Genomic DNA, 23601 nt, shown 5'->3' with positions numbered 1-23601 from the left:
AGAAGAACACATGGCAGTAAGTACTGAATCATCAGGGTGTACACGTTACCCTGAAAGTATGCTAAGGTACGTATTTATTTAGTTTACGATTCAAATGCTTTAAAGCACTTTAAATGTTTTAAATGCTTTGAACGTTTTAAACGCGTTGAACGTTTTAAAACGCCTTAAATGCGCTTTAAGACGCTTTAAATGCACTTTAAGACGTTTTGAATGCTTTAGACATTTAAAAGAGGCTTTAGACGTTTGAGACGGGGAGCCAGACTCAATTTTACACACACTCTAGTTGCTTGCTCGCAAACCCACTGTACGCACAGGCAATTAGGGAGAAGTCAGTTACTCAGTTATTTTACCACCTTCAGGGCATCCATTCACGGTGCTCTGAGTCGGAGGTGTGTTCTTTGATGTTTCTCACTTGCTGACTTGATCGTCAGAGTGCAAACGGCCGCGAGGGCGCCCCTTTGTTCACTTCTTTTCAGGTACTCACGACGGCTGAGGGTGGGAATTTGGAACAAAGACGAAGGTGTCCTTGATACGCGTGCCTTAGCTACGCACGAAGCACAATCTGGTCAACCGGCGGGACCATTTGGCGCCCACCGTGGGGCTGAACTAAAACATCAGTCCAACCGCAAGTGTTCAGTTTGCCATTCGCAGTTCCCGATTCAGTTCCTTCGAGATTTTACCAAGAGCCACTATTCGTTGTGAAATTGGTGCAGTTTCACCAATTGCCTTCGGTTCAGTTCGCTGTCTGATCGTGTTCGTTTGAGTTCGAGTTCCCAACGTTTTCTTTATCCCTTGGAGTTGCACGACAGGTAGAAAAAGTTCCAGAAACCGCAAATGATGAGGTCCACGAAGCAAGGTTCGACGCGCGCTGAGAGCGAAGAGATGACCATGCAGCAAGTAATGGGTATGATGCAGGGACTGCAGAAGGCAATGGTAGCGTCGAAGGCGGATCTCGCAGCGTCTCAGGCAAGAAATGAGCAGCTCTATCGCATGAATGAGGAGTTACGCTGCGGGTGGCGCAACCATACAGGGCTACGCGACGGGGATGAGCCCGAGGGTTCCACCCCACCAAGGGAGTTCTCTACGTTGTTCTCGCAGCCGATTCTGGAGACGGTGATCCCAAACACATTTGTGGGGCCCAAGGTAACCTTCACAGGAATGGAAGACCCCGAAGCACATCTCACTGTGTTCCACACGCAAATGATGTTGGTAGGCGGCTCCGACGCTGTAAAGTGCAAGCTCTTCATGAGCACTTTGACCGGGATGGCCATTGACTGGTTTATTAGCCTTCTGAATGGCCATATCACCTCCTTTGCACAGCTCTCGCAGCTATTCAGGGAGCAGTATCTAGCAAACAGGGCTCCACCGCCGGTCTCGTATGACTTGTTCGATGTAAGGCAGTATCAGGGGGAGACCCTCAAGGAATACATGAATCGCTTTGGAGCGCAGGTGGTGAAGGTTGGCACCACAGAGGAGCCTATGATCGTCTATGCGTTCAGGAAAGGAATGTGCCCTGGACCCTTCTGTGAATCGATCATACGAAGCCGCCCCAAGACCTTTGCTGAGATAAGGCGTCGCGCGGTGGAACACATCGCCTCTAAGGGTGAGGTGTGCGAGAAGCGCACAAGTGTCGCACCAAGAGCGCAGTCGCGTGCACAACCTGCCAGGGTCAACGAGGCCACGACAGGGAGGAAGAACCAAGACAGGAAGCGCCCATACAAGGCGAGGAGGCCTCAGGCGAGGGGGGCAGCAGAGGGGGACCGGTAGGTGAGGAAAGGAAATAGGCCGTTAAGGCACAATTTCGTGATGGAGCTGAAGGATCTTATTGATGTGCCCAACATAGCTGACAGGTATAGGCCACCAGTGAAGTCTGACAAGGTGTTAAGGCCTCGTAAAGACTCATGGTGTGAGTTCCACGAGGCGTTTGGGCACCATATCAACAACTGCTTGGCGCTGGGCCATCAGTTGGATGAGCTCGCGAAGAATGGCTTTCTGAAGGATTATCTTGTTGGGCCTGCCACCACCGTAGCCCTAACAGTGCCAGAGGAGGATCAAGCGCATGAAATGCCAATCCATGGAGAAGTGCACACCATCTCTGGTGGCTTTTCTGGAGGAGGACCCATTGCCTCTCAACGCAAGAGGTATGTGAGGGCAGTGAACTCAGTTGCTGAGGAGGGTTCGGATGATCAGTGGGAGTCAGACCTTGTGTTCGCGAGGGCTGACTTACGAGATGTTGTCCCACATGACAATGACCCCGTGGTCATTTCGGTTTTCACAGCTGGGAGAAAGGTGCATAGGGTTCTCGTCGACCAGGGCAGTTCTGCAGATGTCATGTTTTGGTCGACGTTCAATAAGTTGCAGTTGTCCCCCGACTTGCTGAGGCCCTACACTGGATGCTTGTATGGGTTCACAGGGGACCAAGTTGAGGTGCGTGGCTACCTAGAGGTGAGGACGACGTTTACTGATGGAACGACGTCGCGTACCGAGAGCATCCGGTATCTAGTCGTGAATGCTAATTCATCCTACAACATCTTGTTGGGAAGACCAATGCTGAATAGGCTAAGAGTAGTGGCCTCCACGCGCCACATGAAGATGAAGCTAACAGATCTTAGTGGCAAGGTAATTGTGATCAAATCTGATCAAGAGGAGGCCCGGAAATGCTATGAAAATAGCTTGAAGACAAAGAGAGGCGTGTTCATGGTACTTGAACGATCGCCCATCTCAACTACGCCGATGGAAGGGGAGTCCTTACAAGAAGCGACATCTGCGAAGGCAACGCCTGTCAAGGCCTCACACGTGGAGGCGACGCCCAAGGAAGATGCGCCCTTAGAAGAAGCACACGGGGAGGCCTCGCCCATGGAAGAAGCGTCAGAGGAGGCAACGCCTGAAGCACCCGATAGGGCGACGCCTATAGAAGAAGAACGCAGATTTGAGGCTCGCGCAGAGAGCGTACGAGATAGGCGACCCCAACCAGTGGACAACGTGGTGGAGAGGCAGATTCGTGGCAAGATATTCAAGCTGGGACGGTTGTTGAGCCAGGAAGAACAAGACGAAGTGGCAGCGGTGATCTCGCGCCACTTAGATTCATTTGCATGGACCGCCTCAGACATGGCAGGCATCGACCCAGATTTTTTGTGCCACCACCTCACCATGGACGCCAAGGTTCGCCCAGTACGACAAAGGAGGAGGAAGTTCAACGAAGAGAGGTGTCTCGTCGTGAAGGAAGAAACGCAGAAATTGCTAAGTGTTGGACACATCAGGGAGATACAATACCCTGAGTGGCTGGCCAATGTCGTCTTGGTGAAGAAGGCGAATGGAAAGTGGAGAATGTGCGTAGACATCACGAACTTAAACAAGGCCTGCCCTAAAGATTCGTACCCCTTACCTAGCATTGACGCATTGGTGGATAGCGCCTCAGGGTGCAAGATGTTCAGCTTCTTAGACGCATTTTTAGGGTACAATCAGATAAAAATGCATCCAAGGGATGAGAGCAAAACGACGTTCATGACGGAAACGTGCAATTACTATTACAAGGTGATGCCATTTGGGCTGAAGAATGTAGGCGCCACCTACCAGAGACTAATGGACAAGGTCCTTGCACCCATGCTGGGTAGGAACGTGCACGCCTATGTTGACGACATGGTGGTGACCTCTCGTGAAAAAGGGCGACACCCAGCTGACCTGGAGGAGCTGTTCGCCACAATAGCCAAGTACCGCCTCAAGTTAAACCCGGAGAAATGCGTTTTTGGCGTCGAGGCGAGAAAGTTCTTGGGATTTATGCTCACTAAAAGGGGAATAGAGGCGAACCCTGATAAGTGCGCAACCATCATTGCCATGAGGAGCCCAACCTCAGTGAAAGAAGTGCAACCGCTTACTGGGCGGATGGCAGCTTTGTCAAGGTTCGTATCTGTTGGAGGTGAGAAGGGCCACCCCTATTTTCAGTGCCTCAAGAGGAATAGCCGTTTTGCATGGACAGATGAGTGCGAAGCAGCATTCCTCAAGTTAAAGGAGTACTTGGCGACGCCACCAGTGCTTTGCAAGCCGCGGGCAGGCGTCCCCCTTCGATTATACTTTGTAGTAATAGAGTGGGCCATTAGCTCTGTGTTAGTCCAAGAGCAAGACCAAGTGCAGAGGCCCATCTACTTCGTAAGCAAGGCCGTGCTGTTGAACCAAGTGGTGTTCAATGTTTTGAAGAATCCAAATCCTTTGAAGGATGTTGAAGCCTTTGCTTTGCTGTGTGTTGCTGTGCTTGTTTAAGCTTTGTTCTGGGTAGTTTAATATTGTAATCCACCCTTAGATTAAATCTCAAGCAATTAGCATCTCAATCTTTATCAAAGTAAAATGTTTTTCAAACTAAGTTGAAACAACCGATTGTTTTGTCAAAACAACCGATTGTTTACACTTAGGTGTTTTGAGAAAGTTTGAAAACTGTTTTTAAATGGTAAAATCTGTTAAGTAACAAAACAACCGATTGATTCGAGGAAACAATCGATTATTTGTTTTGAAACCATTACAGAAAAACTGTTTTCTTTGACTGAGCATTAAATGCTTTAAATGAATACGCTCCAGTCATTAAATGCTTTGACCAATCTATTTTAAATGCAATTAAGAGTTTGCTAAGATTTGATAACAAACTATATTCTTGAATATATTATGAAAAACTGCTTTTAAGGATTAAGAATCTTGAGACAAAGTTTTTAAAACTAAGTTTTTCAAAGAGTTTTGAGATTGCTAAAGAATTGAGAGATTGATCAAAGGTGCTGGAATAGGATTCTACTTGTATTGATTTTAGATATTCATCTGTAACAAGTGTAATCTTTGTAAATTGCTGAACAATTCGTTTGTGTGTTTTGCTGAGATTGGATGTGTGTTCTTGAGGTGTTTAAGATCAACAATCTTAGTGTTGGCCAAGGAGAGTGTGTTTCTTGAGGTTTTTCAAGGTCATTCTCTTGGTTGTTGTGTAAGTGATCAAGCTGTGGTTGCTTAGTGGATATCCTCAGGGTTTCTGAGAAGACTGGATGTAGCTCTGGTTTGGAGTGAACCAGTATAAATAACTGTGTACAATCTCTCTATCCCTAACTTTTTAATTTCAGTTTGTTTGTTGTTTGCTGATATAAACAATCGATTGTTTCGAAGAAACAACCGATTGTTTTTTCTAGTGTTATAGTTTTTGCTTGTTGTTTTGGCTAACTGAATTGCTGAATCAATTGGTTTCTGAAATAAATTCATTCTAGCTTTGAAAAGTTTGCGAAAACCCCTTTAAATTATTCACCCCCCCTCTAGTTTAAAGCCATCTTTTCTAACACTTGCAAGGCCCCGAGACAAGGTACCAGTCGTTGGAGAAGGCGGCGTTGGCAGTAGTGTTCTCAGCCAGGAGGCTCCGCCACTATTTCCACAGCTTCACAGTGGTGGTGATGACGAACCTCCCCATTCAGAAAGTGCTTCAGAAGCCAAATGTAGCTGGAAGGATGGTTCGCTGGGCAGTGGAGCTGTCAGAGTTTGATATCCAATATGAACCCAGGGGGTCCATCAAAGGGCAAGTCTACGCTTATTTCGTCGTAGAGCTCTCACCAGGAGGAGGGCCCTCAAGAGGTGGAGCTAGGATCACAGTGGATGCTCTCAGTGGATGGGTCCTCCAATCAACAGGGGAGTGGTGCGGGAATAGTTTTGGAGGGGCCTAACGGGGAGTTGATCGAGCAAGCCCTACACTTCGCCTTCAAAGCAAGCAATAACCAAGCTGAGTACGAGGCGTTGATTGCTGGAATGGTCTTGGCCAAGGAGATGGGTGCGCGCAATCTCTTGGCGAAGAGTGATTCCTAGTTGGTCACAGGGCAGGTAGCAGGGGAGTACAAAGCAAAGGATTCGCAGATGGCAGCATATCTAAAGTATGTCCAAGTGTTGAAGGGAGCTTTTGCTACGTTTGAGCTGGTGCATGTCCCTAAAGAGCAAAATGCCAGAGCTGACCTGCTCGCCAAGCTGGCCAGCTCAGGCAAGGGGGGAAGGTAGAGGACAGTCATCCAAGAGACGCTCAAAACATCGCGAATATTTGTGGCAGACAACAGGGTGGATGTTCTTCACATCAGCACGAAGAGAGGAAAGCCAAGGAGCCATCGCTCTTTGATTCAAGATACGGCGAGGACACCCCGCATCAGCACCTGTGCGGCCTCGCCCGAGGCAGAGAAGTGTCTGCAAGTATGTGCTTTGGAGGAAGGCAACACGTCGATGACGCCTTATAGGCGATACATTGCAGATGGGATTCTCCCAGCAGAGCCTGGAGAGGGAAAGAGGATAAAGAAGAACTCTGCAAGGTATACTCTCGTGGATGGAGTGTTGTTTAGGCATGGGTTCACGCACCCAATTCTGACGTGTGAGTGGCGAGGAGTGTACGAGGATCATGTCGGAACTCCACGAGGGGATTTGTGGAAGCCACGTAGGGGGAAGATCACTAGCTTCCAAGGTGATTCGTGCAGGGTTTTATTGGCCTTCGGTGAGGGAGGATTGTGTAAGATACGCCCAGCGATGCAAGCAGTGCCAGATGCATGCAGACTGGCATAAGGCACCTCCAGAGGAACTGAGATCGATTTACAGCCCATGGCCCTTCCACACATGGGGAATCGACATTCTGGGGCCTTTCCCTCTAGCGATAAGGAAGATGAAGTATTTGATAGTCGCCATTGAGTACTTCACGAAGTGGATAGAGGCAGAACCAGATCACTGCGCACAAGGTACAACACTTTGTTTGGAAGAACATTGTGTGTCGTTTCGGGGTATCAAGGCGTCTCATCTCAGATAATGACACTCAGTTTGCGAGCCAACAGTTGGGGAAGCTGTGTGTAGAAGTAGGAATTAAGCAGGTGTTTGCATCAGTCGAACACCCCCAGACGAATGGGCAGGTAGAGTCAGCAAATAGAGTTTTGCTGAGGGGATTGAAGCGAAGGCTTGAGAAAGCTAAAGGGGCGTGGGCAGAAGAAGTACCAAGGATCGTGTGGGCTTACCACGTCTCAATCTTCCACCATGGAGACACCGTTCAGCTTGGTATATGGGTCAGACGCCATGATCCCGGTGGAGATTCACGAGAGCTCACCCCGTTTTCTGAGCTTTGTGACATAGGAGTCCAATGAGGAAAGAAGGGTAAATCTAGACCTATTGGACGAGGCCAGAGAGGAAGCAAGGATAAAGGCCGAAGCTGTGAAGAGGAGAGTGGAGCATCAATATAGCTCTAAGGTGAAGCTGCGGCAGTTCCAAGTAGCTAACTTGGTCATGCGGAAGGCTCATCCTTATGAGTTGGAGAACAAGTTGTCTCCCAAATGGACCGGACCCTTCAGAGTAACTGAAGCCAAGGGAAATGGTTTGTACAAGTTGGAGACTCTCGAAGGCGGCCCCATCCCACGCAGCTGGAATGCAGCCAATTTAAAATTTTATTTCAATTGAAGAACATTATGAAGTACACAGTTTTAAAGGGGACGCTATCTTTCCCTCTCGGGGGTTTTTTAATGAGATCACCCAAGTAAAAAAGAAGTTCAAGAAAACTTTGTCTCAGCTTTTCCTTTTATCACAACGTAAAGCAAAGACTAAGAAACAAAAACAAAGGCTCAAGGCGTCGCCAGGTGTAGGCGTCGCCAGGCGTAGGCATCGCCAGGTGAAGGCGTCGCCAGATAAGGGAGCAGGCGTGAAAATTAAAGCAAGTAGCGGGAGCATATGCTCATGCGCAAGCGTCAAGTCAAAAGGTACGCTCAGTATAAGTTAAAATCCGAGCGTCTAGCCCCTGAGTAGGGGTTAAGGGATTCCTTCGGGACGCCCCCTCCTCAGGTAGGAATAGCTAGCCCTGGTGTCTGATGTTTAGACACCTCGCAAGGAAGTGGCGGGGGGTGTTTCCTTCGAGTGTGGGCATCAGATAGCAAGAAGTTTCGGAGCAGTGGAGAGCCAGGTCACTTGGTGCAGATACACGCAGTTAAGGAGAAGCGCCATCCTTCGGGAAACCTTCCCCTTAGGCGTAATCACCAACATCCCTGGTCATCTTGGTGTTTAGACACACCAGGGACGATACGACGATGTTTCTAACACGCCTCTCCCTGGTCGTGGGCACCAAGAACACTGATCGCCTTGGTGTTTTCAGACACCCTGGGGACGAAACGGCACTACCCCCGGGTAGGCCTCTCCTCAGGCGTGGGCACCAAGCGTGCAGAGATAAGGGCTAAGTTGCCTTGGTGTTTAGACACCCCGTGGACGATACGGCGCTGTTGTAATAGGCCTCTGCACGGGCGTGGGCACCAAAGCGTGACGTCGTCCCAAGTGTTTAGCCACACTAAGGACGATACGACCTCGCGTTCAGCGGGTCTCTCCTTGAGTGTAGGACACCCAGTACAGGAAAAGATAAGTCCTCCCTCGCCCTTGAGCGCTGGTGAAGGTATAGAAAGGCAGTGAAAGAACAAGTTGAAACTTTTGCAAGTTGAAGAGCCAAAAGAAAATCGAAGAGTAACAAGAAGAATAGTGAAGAGCACGAGTTATCAAAGCCGTAAAGACAAGAGAAGTCCTCCTTCACCTTTGATTGATGATGAGACACGAAGTTAAGTCCTCCTATGTCTTTGGGAGATGACGAGGCAAGCGACGCCTTCATAAGGTAGATTCCTCGCGGATACGAAGGCCAAGTGAAGTTTGAAGCGAAGAGATCAAGAGAAGGGTATGCATCACGACTTAGAAAGGAAGAGTAAAAGAGAAAGTCACGTGCTACCTAAAGAGTTAAAAGCAAAGCGACGAAGAGATACATCGGAGGTAAATACCAGTTACGCCTTTGATATAGTAAAGAAAGCAGAAGCAGATAAAGGTGCAAGAGAAGTTAAAGGCGAACAAGAATGTAAAGATAAGGTTCGAATGATATTTGATCCTGCCGGTTGACCTAGCGCAAATGCGTTGCCTCGTCACGATCTTCCTCACTAGCTTGACACCACGTGCCCTCCAAGTCCACACCACAGATAGCCTTTCTGAGGACCTGAAAAACACAAGGTGGCGCCTCTGTGGCCGGTGGCGCTCCGACGCTCAAGTCAGTGACAAGAACACCCAAAAACTGAGAGAAAATATGCTCTGTAGGACCGTACTAAAGGCACACAACCCTAGCAGAATGAGCCGTAATGAAAAACGTACCTCTGCGAATTCTGTTAAGTTTACCTTTATAGCTAGGTTTCTTCTCTCTCCAGGCCATTATGCTTTTGGACGCATGGCTCGCATCCAGCCCTGCACGTGTCGTCATCTGGGCTGGGATAGCAGGTAGCGCCCAGCCCTACACGTGTCATCATCTGACCTAGGACAACTTGAGCGTCATTTCTCTATTGTACCCAACCCTACACGTGTCATCATCTAGGTTGGAGTAACTGGTAGCATCCAACCCTACACGTGTCGTCATCTGGATTGGGGCAACTTGAACGTTATTTCTGTGTAGTAACCAGCCGCGCAGCTAAGTCCTCTACTCAAGGAGCAAGCTAGCACACAATGCGCTGTGAAACACCACCTGACAAGGCGAGTATCGGATGCAACAAAGTGCATCATGTCTGCGATATCGCTCGTCGCAAGTGGCACCCTCCTTATTGCTACGCCATGCATGTTCTAGCTGGGGGAAACCTTGCCACCAACGAATGTCCACTCTGGGAATCTTGTCGCTGATGAGCAAGTTGTTCCCCCCAACCCACTCGACCTTCATGCCCCATACTGGCGTAACAATCATCTTACTGAACTTACACGCTTGAAATTACTCTTCTGAGCCTCCAACAACTTTAACTAGGTTTACTGGGAGATTCGGCGATGTGCTTCTTGTGGCGGTGTGTAAACCACCCGATCTCCTAGCATTCCCCGGCGATCTCTCACCATCTGATGTCCTAGCACTCTCATGCGGCGACTGTGGGCGTAACTTTGGTGACCGCCGGTTACGCGCACTAGAGATCAGAGAACGCCAATTCAGCGATCGGCGACTGTGCTCACTTCTGAGCCATTCATCTTTTCTAGCCTACGTGTTCCACTGAGCACGCCCCACCCGGGCACGCGCGAGACACGTCATCACACCCGATGACCTGGTCGGTACACAAGCCCCCCAGTCTCGAGCTGCGACTTGTTCAGCGAGGAGACTAAAGAGGTTTAAACCCAGCGGCTTACGTGGCTTTGCGCGTTGGCGCTAAAACTGTTCACTGACTTGACATTTCACCAACTCCTTCGATCATTCGACACGTGGACCCATCAACGGCCATTGCTCCCTTCGTTTGCGCTTCCTACAACGTTCGAAACCCTTAAACCCTTCGCACTATTCACTGTTTCATTATCTTTCTTCATCTTCAAGCATTCTGAACGCTCTCTCTGCGAACTACGAAACCTACGTCTCCCTCAATCTTCAACTTCCTTCAACACTCATCCGATCAACGAAAGGTAACTCTTTTACTCCTTCTACCGATATTTGTTGCGTTTTAATCGGTTTGCATCATCCATTAACTGTCTGAAGCATACGTTGTGGGTTTTTTTTTCTTTTTCTCGTAACTTAAGGGTTCGCTCCTGATAACGTCCACCGCAGTGAATTCTCACTCGTTCGTTCTATCTTCTTCGTCTTCAATCGAGTCATTCTCTCGCTATCCTCATTTCCTCCCTTTCCTTTCCTTTGCAGTTTCTGCGATGGCTCAGACAAAGTCCACCTTTAATCCTCCTTCCTCATTGCGAAACCCTCCTCCCAAAACTCGTAGGGTTATCACTGGGACGAACCCTCCACCAACACGCAACCCCCCACGAGCCTCTGGTGCTCCTTCCACACGGGCTGAGAGGCCTGCTTCTTCTCGCGCCAATCTTACCCAAGCAACTCCACCACAAGCCCGGGGAGTCTCCCTTCCTTCGCAAGATTACAAAGAGCTCTATCCTTGGGCCTCCCCGGTTCTACTGAAGGAAACCTCATCGATAAATACTGAGGTGGGGGTGCTTCGACTGAGGAAAGGGGATCAATCTGACCTTTCATTTCACAAGGAGCATGATAACAAAGTGACAGTGCTGCCTTGCCTCCCTGGAGAACCAATCTGTGCGGACGATAAGGGGAACAACGGCGAGTTGTTCTGCTTCATCTACGCCACGCTGTTCAAGAAAGTGAAACTTAGGTTTCCTTTCACTCGCTTCGAGAGGGAGCTGTTGACCGAGCTCAACATCGCCCCTGCCCAGCTCCATCCCAACAGCTGGGCATTCGTGAGGGCGTTCCAAATCCTCTGCGTGCACCTGGGGCTACCGGTTTCGGTTGATGTTTTCCTCTTCCTATTTGAGGCAAAGAATCTCGGAGATCGCCCCTGGGTCATCTTGAATGGGATTGCTGGGAGGTCAATCCTCTCCATCTTCCAGCAATCCTACAAAGATTGGAAAGGGAAATTCGTCAAGGTGTGCCAGAACGATCAAGATCCTTCGTTGCTTGACGACTTCCCCTTGTATTGGGTGAACAAAGGGAACAAGGATTCCAAGGACAACTTCAGGAGACCACAAAGTCCTGACAACATGGGGGAGTTGGACAAAGACCTTTGTCTCTTCTGGAAGAGTGTGGCTTCTGCCAACATCACCCTCCCCACTGCTCAGATAATCTCCTTTGAATTCCTTGAGGGCCAACTCGAGATGTACATAGGTTAGCCCCTTTCCCAACACCAAAACTCCCACTTCGCGTCAAAACTGACTTAGCATTTTTACCATTTTGTCTTTGGCATTCCATTATTTTGTATTGGCCTTAATCATTCATCCATGTGCTATTCGCTTATGTTATCTCTGTATGTATATACTTGCACGTTCTGCTTCTGCTTTGGTTACTCATTTGTTTTTACCTTGTGCAGACGCAATGTTGGGCAAAGGAAAACTGGCTGAATTGAGGGCGATCGCCCGATCCCACAAACTCGCGGTGGGCTCCCAAACTGTGCCCAACTCGGTCGTGGAGATCGCCATCTCTCAAGGGAAAACCCCTCCCCGAGGTCCAACTCCTTCTGGGGCCCTACCCGCCCCAGAAAGGAAAAAACGGGCGCTGAAAAGGCCGAAGTGGAAGACTCCTCAGGTGGTGTCGGAAGAAGAAGTCGACGACGAAGCCACTGAGGATGGTCTTATCACCAAGAGAAAAAGGGTAACCACCTCCACTCCACCCGCACTTCCAACGCCAACACCGCCATCACCTCCCGTTTCGTTGGAAACAGTCCAAGCAACATCACTGGCCGCCGCGGCCATAGTGATCGAGAGTGGGACCCCTGATTATGCAGAGGACCCTCCGAGCGCCTCTACACCGTTCGTATCTGTTGGAGAGGGTCCTCCTTCCACCACATCCATCGTTGGGGCTGTACTAGGAGAAGATGAGGGTGCTCAAGTTTCTCCAGCACCTGTAGCGGAAGTTCCAGCCTCACCACCACGCCTGGAAACCCCCCTTGCTGCACAAACTCAAGAGGGTGGTGGTGAAAGCCAACATCAAACTCCACCAGCACCTCGAGCATCAACCTCAAGCCTCCCAGATTCCTTTAAAGAGACCTTGGGACCCTTCGCAGCTCAACTGAAGATCATGGCGGAAGATCTCCCTTCGCTGGTATCAAGAGCTGTGAAGGATTCACTAAAAAAGCTTCAAGAGGAAAACTCCGAGCTCAAGGAGTCGAATCTTATGATAAGGGCTGAGGCCGAAAAGCTCACTTGCAATCTACTGATGACGGAAATGGAATATTCAAGGTTGGAGGATGCGCTGGATGCTGAGCTAAGGAATACACGCAAGGAAGCCTCTGATCTGCGCCAAAAACTACACCTTCAACTCCAAGAGAAAATTGACTTGGAGAGCAAGCTGGTCCCACTCAGGGTCAAGGTGGCAGACTTGGAGGCTGCACGAAAGGCTGAAGCTTCCAAGGTGGAAAGAATCGAGAAGAGATCAGCAGATAGGGAGATCCTCTTGAAGAAGGTCGAGGCAGACAGAGATAAGGCTCTCACTGAGCTCTCCCAAGCTCGTGAGGAAGCTACAAACGTTGTTGCGGTGCTTGCCCAAGCTCGAGGTGAGAGCAAGAAAGCTATTGAAGAACTTGCTCGAGCTCATGAGGAGAAAGAAGGACTGAAGAACCAAATACATGAGCTCGAGCAGAGTGCTGCTCAAATCCTCACCTCTGGGTTCGAAGCCGCTCTGGAGCAAATGTCATGCCAATATCCCGAGCTCGACCTTTTCATGTTGTCAATCTGCAACGAAATGGTGGATAGGAAGATTGTACCTTCTGAAGACTAACTGCCTTTCCCCGTCACCTCTTCTTCGAAAACTTGTTGCTTATCTTTTGTTTGTAATGACCAATCTGTGTAAAATTTGAATTGACATTGCTTATATAACTCTTATTGCTTGAATATCGTCTTTCTATTCACCTTGTATGCCTTTGCCTCTATTTGTTGTGGGGTTAACTAACGTAACTGGTGAAACTTACTCAACTGCATTAACTCAGCAATACTTGAACTTAACCCTTCACATACTGCTTTTAACTCGCGCAAATTGTTAACCTTATAACAAACTTAGCAAACTGTTAACTCAAAGTAAATTTGAGCAATTATCAACTCTTCGGCGATGGCATTCAATAAAATTTGTGAACTTAAGGCAACAAACCTTAACATAAAATCACTTACTAGGAAGCAGGCTTTGACTCAAACTAGTATTAAAATACAGTTTACCTGGTCTGCCAAGTGAAGTGCCCCCTACTTCTGTCATCACCTGGAGCTCTTCTGATGTGGCACTCGCCGTACAACCCCTTCACTGCCTCAACTTTCACGCCATAGGGTTCTGGCGATGTTACCTTCTTTGCATAACTTGATCATTGTTCCCTCATCTGGGGGTAAAGACGCCTTTCGGATCCTTCTCTACCTCCCTGGGTTTTAGAACAATGATCTGGATAGTGAGGTGTTCTCTTTGAACCTACCTCAGTTATCCTTTATCTTCTTCCACCCTTCACGCCGTACCTGAACTTGTTCAAGACGAGAAGGATTTTATCTATCTTCACACCGCCCGCAAGCGTGGAAGCTTTATCTGGTCTTACTGGGTCAATATTGATGTTTCACTTAAAGGGGAAAAGGCGTTTTCCATCAACCTTCCCTTCCCGCCGTTTAAGGTCACGAACACCCCTGACTTTTCAGTTTCATCTTGCCTGAACTCACTCTGAGGTGAGAAGGGACTTTCTCTGGTGCCTCAACTTGCCCAGGGTGTACATCTCCTCCCCCCTGGATGCACTGAGGACTTTTAGTCTTGCCTCAATCTGCTTATGCAAAGAGATCTTTCAATCTGCTTTTGCCTTCACTCGCTCAAAGGCGGGGAGGACTTCTTCTCTTGCCTCAAAATGCACGAGAGCGCTGAGGGCTTTTTACATTACTGGTGCCTCCGATCGCCGAAAGACGATGAGGTCTTTAAAAATTTTAACTATTGCCACCGATCGCCGAAAAACGACGGGGACTTCAAAACTTTTAACTATGAAGCATGCAATATAACTTTATTGTTGCCCTAGATCACGTACAAGTGATAAGGTCTTTTTTTCTAAAAACTTTCAAAACAATAAGCATGCAAAACTTAGAAGCTTTAAACTTGAAAAACTCTTCTTTATTGGGTGGCCTCATTAAAAACCCTCCTTAGAGAAAAAAGAGTGCCCCCTTGAAATTGTTTTAACAGAAACTATTCAAATCTCTTCATGTTCGTCTTTACTTACAAGGCTTTAACTGTAATACAATTTGAGATGTGTGGCGTTCCAAGTGCGAGGAATCGCCCCTCCTTCTAACGTCTCCAAGCGGTAGGCGCCGTTCCCGAGCACCTTGGTTATTCTGAACGATCCCGTCCACTTAGGCGATAACTTGTTATGCATCTCATACTGATGGGCCTTCCTCATCACCAGATCGCCACTTCTAAACTGCCTTGACATTACCTTAGAGTTATACCTTCGCTCAATCCTTCTCTTTACTGCTTCGGCCTTCACTCTCGCCTCCACCCTGACCTCATCCAGCAAATCCAGATTCATTCTTCTTTCTTCGTTCGAGTCTTCCACCACAAAGTTCTGGAATCTCGGCGAGCTTTCCTGGATTTCGACTAGAATCATCGCATCACATCCATAAACCAAACTAAACGGGGTCTCGTGGGTTCTTGACTGCTCAGTGGTATGGTACGCCCAAACTATGCGGGGTACCTCTTCAGCCCACGATCCCTGGAGCGTGTTGTCCTCATCTTTCCTCAGCAAACTTAGCAACTCAATCCAAAAAAACATTGAAAGCTCCAGGAACCAACTGCGATAGCGAGCGGTCGAACAGAAAACACCCAAAACACCACAAACACGAACTATGGTTGGGAATCACCTTTTATACGGCCCCACGGTGGGTGCCAGATGATCCTGCCGGTTGACCTAGCACAAGTGCGTTGCCTCGTCACGATCTTCCTCGCCAGCTTGACACCACGTGCCCTCCAAGTCCACACCACAGATAGCCTCTCTGAGGACCTGAAAAACACAAGGTGGCGCCTCTGCGGCCGGTGGCGCTCCGACGCTCAAGTCAGTGACAAGAACACCCAAAAACTGAGAGAAAATATGCTCTGTAAGACCGTACTAAAGGACACAACCCTAGCAGAATGAGCCGTAATGAAAAATGTACCTCTGCGAATTCTGTTAAGTTTACCTTTATAGCTAGGTTTCTTCTCTCTCCAGGCCGTTATGCTTTTGGACGCGTGGCTCACATCCAGCCCCGCACGTGTCGTCATCTGGGCTGGGATAGCAGGTAGCGCCCAGCCCTACACGTGTCATCATCTGAGCTAGGACAACTTGAGCGTCATTTCTCTATTGCACCCAACCCTACATGTGTCATCATCTAGGTTGGAGTAACTGGTAGCATCCAACCCTACACGTATCGTCATCTGGATTGGGGCAACTTGAACGTTATTTCTGTGTAGTAACCAGCCGCGCAGCTAAGTCCTCTACTCAAGGAGCAAGCTAGCACACAATGCGCTGTGAAACACCACCTGACAAGGCGAGTATCGGATGCAACAAAGTGCATCATGTCTGCGATATCGCTCGTCGCAAGTGGCACCCTCCTTATTGCTACGCCATGCATATTCTAGCTGGGGGAAACCTTACCACCAACGAATGTCCACTCTGGGAATCCTGTCGCTGATGAGCAAGGTGTTCCCCCTAACTCACTCGACCTTCATGCCCCATGCTGGCGCAACAATCATCTTACTGAACTTACACGCTTGAAATTACTCTTCTGAGCCTCCAACAGCTTTAACTAGGTTTACTGGGAGATCCGGCGATGTGCTTCTTGTGGCGGTGTGTAAACCACCCGATCTCCTAGCATTCCCCGGCGATCTCTCACCATCTGATGTCCTAGCACTCTCATGCGGCGACTGTGGGCGTAAATCTGGTGACCGCCGGTTACGCGCACTAGAGATCGGAGAACGCCAATTCAGCGATCGGCGACTATGCTCACTTCTGAGCCATTCATCTTTTCTAGCCTACGTGTTCCACTGAGCACGCCCCACCCGGGCACGCGCGAGACACGTCATCACACCCGATGACCTGGTCGGTAAACAAAGTCGAGCGTTAGAATTACATATAAGTTCAAATGTCGTAAATACAAATTTACAAAGAAGATGGAGATCTATTAAATACTGCTCATTCCCCGAGGTCGAGGAGCACCACCTTTCCATCAACAATTTGGTTGCCATGGTCGCAATTTGAGGTGTCAATTCCTGGGTTTTCACACGTGGCTTGGGCTAGAGCCTCTTTAAACCCCTCATCAAAGGTGTCCGCCATGTCGTCGAGGAGCTCTTTGTTGGACTTTTCCAGTTCTTCGATCTTGGAGTTCTGGGTGGCTAGCTGCTTGTCCAGAAATTCCTTCTCCACCCAAAGCTTGTTAACATCAGCCTGGAGTGTGCCGCTTTCAGCTTGGAGAAGGTTGAGAGCTGCAATTTTCGCAGCCAGCTCCCCCTCAGTCTCAACAAGTTTCACCTCTTGAGAGACACAGCGGTCCTCAAGGGCCTTGAAGTCCTCAGCAGCCTCCTTCAGTTTGGCAACCTCCGCCTGCAGGGGAATCAAGAGCCTAAAAGGTCAGCACATTTCTGTTCAGCCTCGTGCCACCTCATGTTGGCTGCCTCCTCCGCCTTCCGGGTCTCCGCTAGGGAGGCTTTGTAAGCCTCTTCCAGCTTCAGTTTCTCCTCCTTCAGGGAGGCCACCTCTCGCTTGAGAGCCTGAAGGGTTTGCATCTCGATGGCCTTGGATTTTGCTTGTGCGCTCCAATCGAGAGCAATGGCAAGGAAGGCCCCCATGTAGTAGGGCATGCCTTCCTTCTTGGCCTCGCCAGAAAAACTTCCCGACGACCTCTCATTGAACCCCCTCAGTAGTTGTATGATTGGGGGGGGGGGGATTTCTAAGGTCTCTGGGGCAGTTGCTTGAGCAGCGGGTGCTTATGTCGATGGCGGTGCAAATTCTGCCCCCTCCTCTTGGCCCAGTTGTTGTGTGGGAGATGTGGCGCTAGGAGGGTTGTCCCTTAGGGACCCTCCATGTTGGGGGGATATTGATCGTGAGGAGATGACTCTGTTGGTCCTCCTCCTCTTGAAGACCTGCCCCTGGCCTGAACCTTCATTATCAGAGGGGACGATGAGGACGCCCTTGCCCTTGTCAAGAGGGGCTGGGGTGGAAGTGTTGGCCACAGTCAGTGGGACGCAGCGATTGGAGGGGGTGAGTTAGGTTGTTTGGAGGGTGTGTGGTGAAGTTGGACTTTGTGGAGTTTCTGAGGGGTTTCTTTCAGCTATGGGAGAATCAGAAGCACCAGCTTTTGCGGATGGCGCCTTGGTGCGAGCTTTCAAGGCCTTGGCCAGAGCAAGACGCCTTGATGAGTCCATCACTGAGGCTACACCAAGACAAGCAAAAGAACAAAGGGTTAGAGCCAGTACCAGTTAAGCACGAAACATCTGACACACATAGTTACACACAGAAGTTTAGAGCAGATAAACAGCACATACAGCAATAAGAGAAAGCACGTTAAGGGGCAAAGATAAATAAGACAAGTATGGGCATAGATTCTCCTACCAAAGTATTGAGAAAGGGCGTCCGCATCAAACTCACGAGCTATGAGCTCCGCGGTGTTGAAGACGACTCTCATGCCAACTAAGGCCACACATACCTCTCTATCAGCAGAGGGTAGTTCGTCTAAGGACTTGGGCTTAATCAGCCTTGGCTCCTTCACCCAATATAAGGGGAAGCCACCCAGGGCTATGGGGTCGTGTATGGTGCAACACACCCTGAAGAACTTGCCCTTCCAGCCTTTGTATGAGTTATGGAAAAGGGTGAGGAGTATCCTTCCAGCCACTCCAGAGAAGCTCACCAAGAGGCTCTTCCCCTATTTCTTCACTTCAAAAAAATGGAGGAAGAGGTCCACTGATGGTAGCAGACCCAGGTACCCGCTCAGAATTTCGAATGCCCAGTTATTGGGGTGTAGCTGGGAAAGGGCTACGTTGATTTCGGTAAGAAACTCCCTCTCGAAGCCTGAGAAGGGTAGGCGCAGACCGGTTCGTTTGAACACAGTCTGGTAGAGGAAGAAGAAAGGCTTCCCACCGTTGGACCTATCATCCACGCAGACCGGCTCCCCATGGGTGCAGTGACGAACGAAGATATGGGAGTCGTGTCTGCTGGAGAAGGCATTGAATTTGAAAAAACGTGGGTCACCCAGATGGTTCTCCACGTCTTCAACGGTGGCCAGAGTCAAACATTCGGCTAAGAGTTCATCAGAGGCCCAGGGGTAGTGAGCCCTATAGTTGATCCTTTGGGGTGGTGGATTGGCGGTTGTTTTTGTACGCGCCATGGATTGATGAAAAAGCTGAAGAAGGAAGAAAGGAAAAAGGTTTAGCAAAATGGGGTTAAGGCAGAAAGGGGAAGAGAAAACCCTAGAAAAACCCTACCCCCGCGAGAAGTTCAAAAAGGGAGAAACAGAGAAGTGAGGAAGAAGAACACAAATGCAAGGAAAATAAATAGGCCCACGCAGTTATAAGAGCAATACAATAAAGGGAAAGAGTCATCGAAGAAGAAAAACCATACGTTTAAGAGAAAGACAGAATGTAGAGAAAGTTTCTGAACAAGAAGATGAACAGTAGAGAGAATGCGAAGAGTGAATGAAACAGTGGTTTGGAGCGCGCGGTTTTGAAAGATGTAACGTTAACTTGAGGAGCACGAGAGACGTTAATTTGAAGTCGTGCGATTGGGCCACGTGTCAAGAGATTAAAGCATAACTTAAAACATCACATCCTCAGCGCAGAGAATGTCAAGTCACCTGCTCAAGGGAATGTCACGTCAGCAGGAATGCCACGTGGGTGATAGGGCGAGGCCTTAGTCTTTTTGCTGAAACAAGTGTCAGCTCAAGACTGGGGGGCTTGTGTACCGTCCCGTCCCCGGGCGTTTACCAAAGTCAAAGTCAAAGTCAAAGTTAAACATATGGTGGGACCCATTCAGGGAGCCCAGGAAGGAAAGTCAACAAGTTGACCGCTTAAGGCGTCGTCAGGTTAAGGTGTCGCCATGATAAGGCGTCGCCAGGATAAGGCGTCGCCAGGATGAGGCGTCGCCAGGTTAAGGCGTCGACGGTGCCGCCCCCCGATACCCACGGGTAGGAAAGACCGTGGAGGGGGCGACACCACGAGGGGCCTCAGAACCTCAGAGCAGTAAGAGAAAGGTGGCTTCAAGGCCATAGTTCTAGTACCAGTAGGGGTAACCTGACTCGTGAAGTACCCACGCCACCTCTGGGAGGCCCCTGGGACAGATACGACCCATGAGAGGGCCACGCCCAGGGGCGAACCATGTGCGTGGTACAAGAGGAAGGTAGATACACTCCCAGGGCGAGTGGCTAGAGGTTGGGGCGCCTGAGTTGACACCCAGAAAGTCACCCCTTGCGCCAGATGCACTTCGAGGAAGGAGGACTTAAACGATGGAATGTCCCTAAGATGGGTTACAGCGCTGTAAGGCCCTCCACGTAGAATAGCGATCAAGTCAGAAGAACACATGGCAGTAAGTACTGAATCATCAGGGTGTACACGTTGCCCTGAAAGTCTGCTAAGGTACGTTTTTATTCAGTTTACATTTCAAACGCTTTAAAGCACTTTAAACGCTTTAAATGCTTTGAACGTTTTAAACGCGTTGAACATTTTCAAACGCCTTAAATGCGCTTTAAGACGCTTTAAATGCACTTTAAGACGTTTTGAATGCTTTAGACGTTTAAAAGAGGCTTTAGACGTTTGAGATAGGGAGCCAGACTCAGTTTTACACACACTCTAGTTGCTTGCTCGCAAACTCACTGTACGCACAGGCAATTAGGGAGAAGTCAGTTACTCAGTTATTTTACCACCTTCAGGGCATCCATTCACGGTGCTCCGATTCGGAGGTGTGTTCTTTGATGTTTCTCGCATGCTGACTTGATCGCCGGAGTGCAAACGGCCGCGAGGGCGCCCCTTTGTTCACTTCTTTTCAGGTACTCATGGCGGCAGAGGGTGGGAATCTGGAACAAAGACGAAGGTGTCCTTGATACGCGTGCCTTAGCTACGCACGAAGCACAATCTGGTCAACCGACAAAGTGAGATTGATAAAGTGACAAGAAAGTGAGATTGATAATGTTTTTGAGAAGAGATTCAAATCAAAGTTTTGCAAGATTGCTAAGTAGTTGTGCATTGGTTCAAGGTTTTATCTTGGGAGCTTTGTGATTCCTGTAAATCCAGGTTTAATCTGTTCCTCTCTGATTCTTGTAATTTTTATTTTATAAACTTGTGGAAAGTGTGTAAACCTGTAAGGTCAGAGGGTGTTCTGACTAAGGTTGTGTGTAGGCAAAGAGGGTGAGTGGTTCTTGTGGTATCAAGATCACCTATTTGTGGTTGTGTGTATTGTAATATGTGATTGGTTACTAGTGGAAACCCAGTGGTTATTCTGGAAATTGGATGTAGCTCAAGGTTGAGCGAACCAGTATAAATTGGTTGTGCAATCTCTCTCTCTCTCTCTCACTTCTTATAAACGGTTTGATTTAATTTTTGTTATTGTGGCTGCCATAAACAATCGGTTAAAATGAAGTTTCAACCCATTAAAATTCTGCAAACAGTTTCAATTACATTGTTTGATTGCCTTCCTTGATTACTTCTTCTGTGATTGTTGTTAAAACTTCATTCTTATCCAATCTTTTCGAAAATATTTTGACAAATAATTCACCTCCCTCTTGTTTAAGACATTAATTCTAATAAAACACACACTAAGACTTGCTGAGAAGAAGCTTCATCCATCTTCAACAATCTCCCCCTATTTGATGGAGACAAATCCCCATTGTTAAGCATTGCTTTGAAGGAAGGTTATAAACCAAAGGATGTTGTTACCTGCACTAAAAATCCAAAATATACAGAGAAATATTTAAGTAGTGAATCATAAGAGATTTGAAGATTTGTACCTTCTTGCAACTAAAACCTGTATACACTTGCAGAAGCAATCTGCATGAGCTATTCTTCTCCCCCTTTGGATTAATCAAAAAGAATTGAGGCACAAATAAAGAAAAAAACACACAATAGCCATACATGAAAGTTCAAAAATAAAAACACCATAAGGTGCTATTATAGTCTAGAAATAAAAACTCAAAACCGTAGAAGCAAGCAAATATTTCAACATAATATGAAGCAAGTGAAATGAAATCAATGTAGCTTGTAGTATAGCTCTGAAATTTGATCTTTGACGCCTTCAACTTTGTAGTCAATGTGCTGAAACCTCGCCTTAGTCATCTCAAAGTAGTTTTGTTGATATGTGGAAAGGTTTTCCATGCGATTCAACACTTCTCTTTCAAAATTGGAAAGAGGTTCACCCCGGTATTAAGGTGCTTGATAGGCAACAAGAGCATTCAAATCGTTAGCAACAACATCTTCACGCATTGATGGAGCTGATGTGTTTAATCTATGTGATGAGGAATTATTCCTTTCATAGGATGAAGCCTCTGCAAGCTGCACAGTTTCATCTTCCATAGGCAAGGCTGCATCATCCTCTTCTGCATCACCATGGTTAGAAGCTTCAAGCTCAATTATGTGAGCAATATTTCTTCTAAAAATCCTAGTGTTTTCCTCCTTATGGAAGTCCATCTTCATAAGAGTAGAATTATCTATCTCACTTGCTGCTTTGATCGTTTCATTTCTTTCATTTGTAGTATCCACTTTAAAATAATCAATTAGTTTGGATACAAATATTGCATATGGAAAGCAATAATCATGGAGTCGTTCCACCATAGTACTCATCCAATTTACCTTGATTCGGTTCACTATGCAGTAAAGCAATATCAAGTCTTCCTCATGAAGAACAACATGATTGCTACCTCAAGGAGTGAGTTGCCATGCAATGATATGTGCTAAAAGTCTTGGAACCATATTCAAATTACCTACATGAAATCTAACCACTGGTTTAGTAGGATTCCTCACACAACTCCGATAAAACTGCATCTTGTTGAACTCTTGAGTTCCAATAGTGTCCCCTTTGCTCACTTTCAGCCTTGAATGCTTAATTCTAGCAATGTTGCTCCGTACTTCATTGGTGATTTTCAACTTCACTCCTTTCACATAGGAAACCAGTTTCTTACCATCTTGAGTAAGATCAGTATAAAACCCTTCACCAGGTCTGGATACACATTTCGAGTCATTTCCAGGATGTGTTTCAGCCTTTGATGCTTAAGAAAGGCTCTAGCTTTTGTTAGATTTTCACTCTTTAGCCATGAAAATTCCATCACTTTGGGTACATTGATTTGCTTCCTGCTTGTCTCATGTATGAATTTTGTCACGACTTCAAAATCTCCAGCAAACCAATTTTCCATAATTCTTTGGTTGTTGTTAGGTTGTTCTCGGGATTTCTTCCTTCTGTGTGAAGAAGACGCCATTTCTAAATATGTTTCATCTGCACCTATTCAACAAGAGATAATACCAGCTAGAAAGAATGTTAGTGCAAAGTTTATATGAGGGAAGATAAAGCTAATAGAGTAGAGAATGTAAACCTGGACAACTTGTAGCAAAGAAGGAAAATGTGAAAATAACCATTTTAAAAACCAGATTTATATAGAAGAATAGATTAGGTTCGGATTCCAGTGTTTGAGTATGAAGAAAATAAAATCATGAAAACAGGTGTAGTACAAATTTTATTCTCTGTGGTACAGAAGAGTACAGTTGAATGATGCAAGAATATATTGAAAACATGTTTCTTATTCCTATCTGTACCGTCCTGGTAGTCGAAAGTGATGACGTGGCACCAAGCTACAGTATAGGTGTGTTGACGAGACGCCAAGTTGGCAGAAGGGAAGGAGGTCGGGGGGCTCGTGAAGTCGCCAGTTATTATGATTGGCGTGCTCCGATCTCCAGCACACCAGAACCGGCGGTCACCGGGTTAAAGATGAAGTCGCCAGATGATAACTCAGGCGACCAAGTGATTAGAGATCGCCGGAGCAAGCACATCGCCGAAGATGAAGGTGGTGCAGATTATGAAGGCGGCCGGCGAGACCACAGGGAAGGTGTACGAAGGCACCCTAACTCGCCAATCCCAGTAGAGATCGCGCTCCAAGTAAGCTATGCACTGGGCAGTACCATGCATAAGT

The sequence above is a fragment of the Phaseolus vulgaris genome, chromosome 7 (assembly GCF_051622355.1).
Source record: "Phaseolus vulgaris cultivar YP4 chromosome 7, ASM5162235v1, whole genome shotgun sequence".
In the NCBI taxonomy this organism is placed as follows: Eukaryota; Viridiplantae; Streptophyta; class Magnoliopsida; order Fabales; family Fabaceae; genus Phaseolus; species Phaseolus vulgaris.
This window is presented reverse-complemented; position numbering follows the sequence as displayed.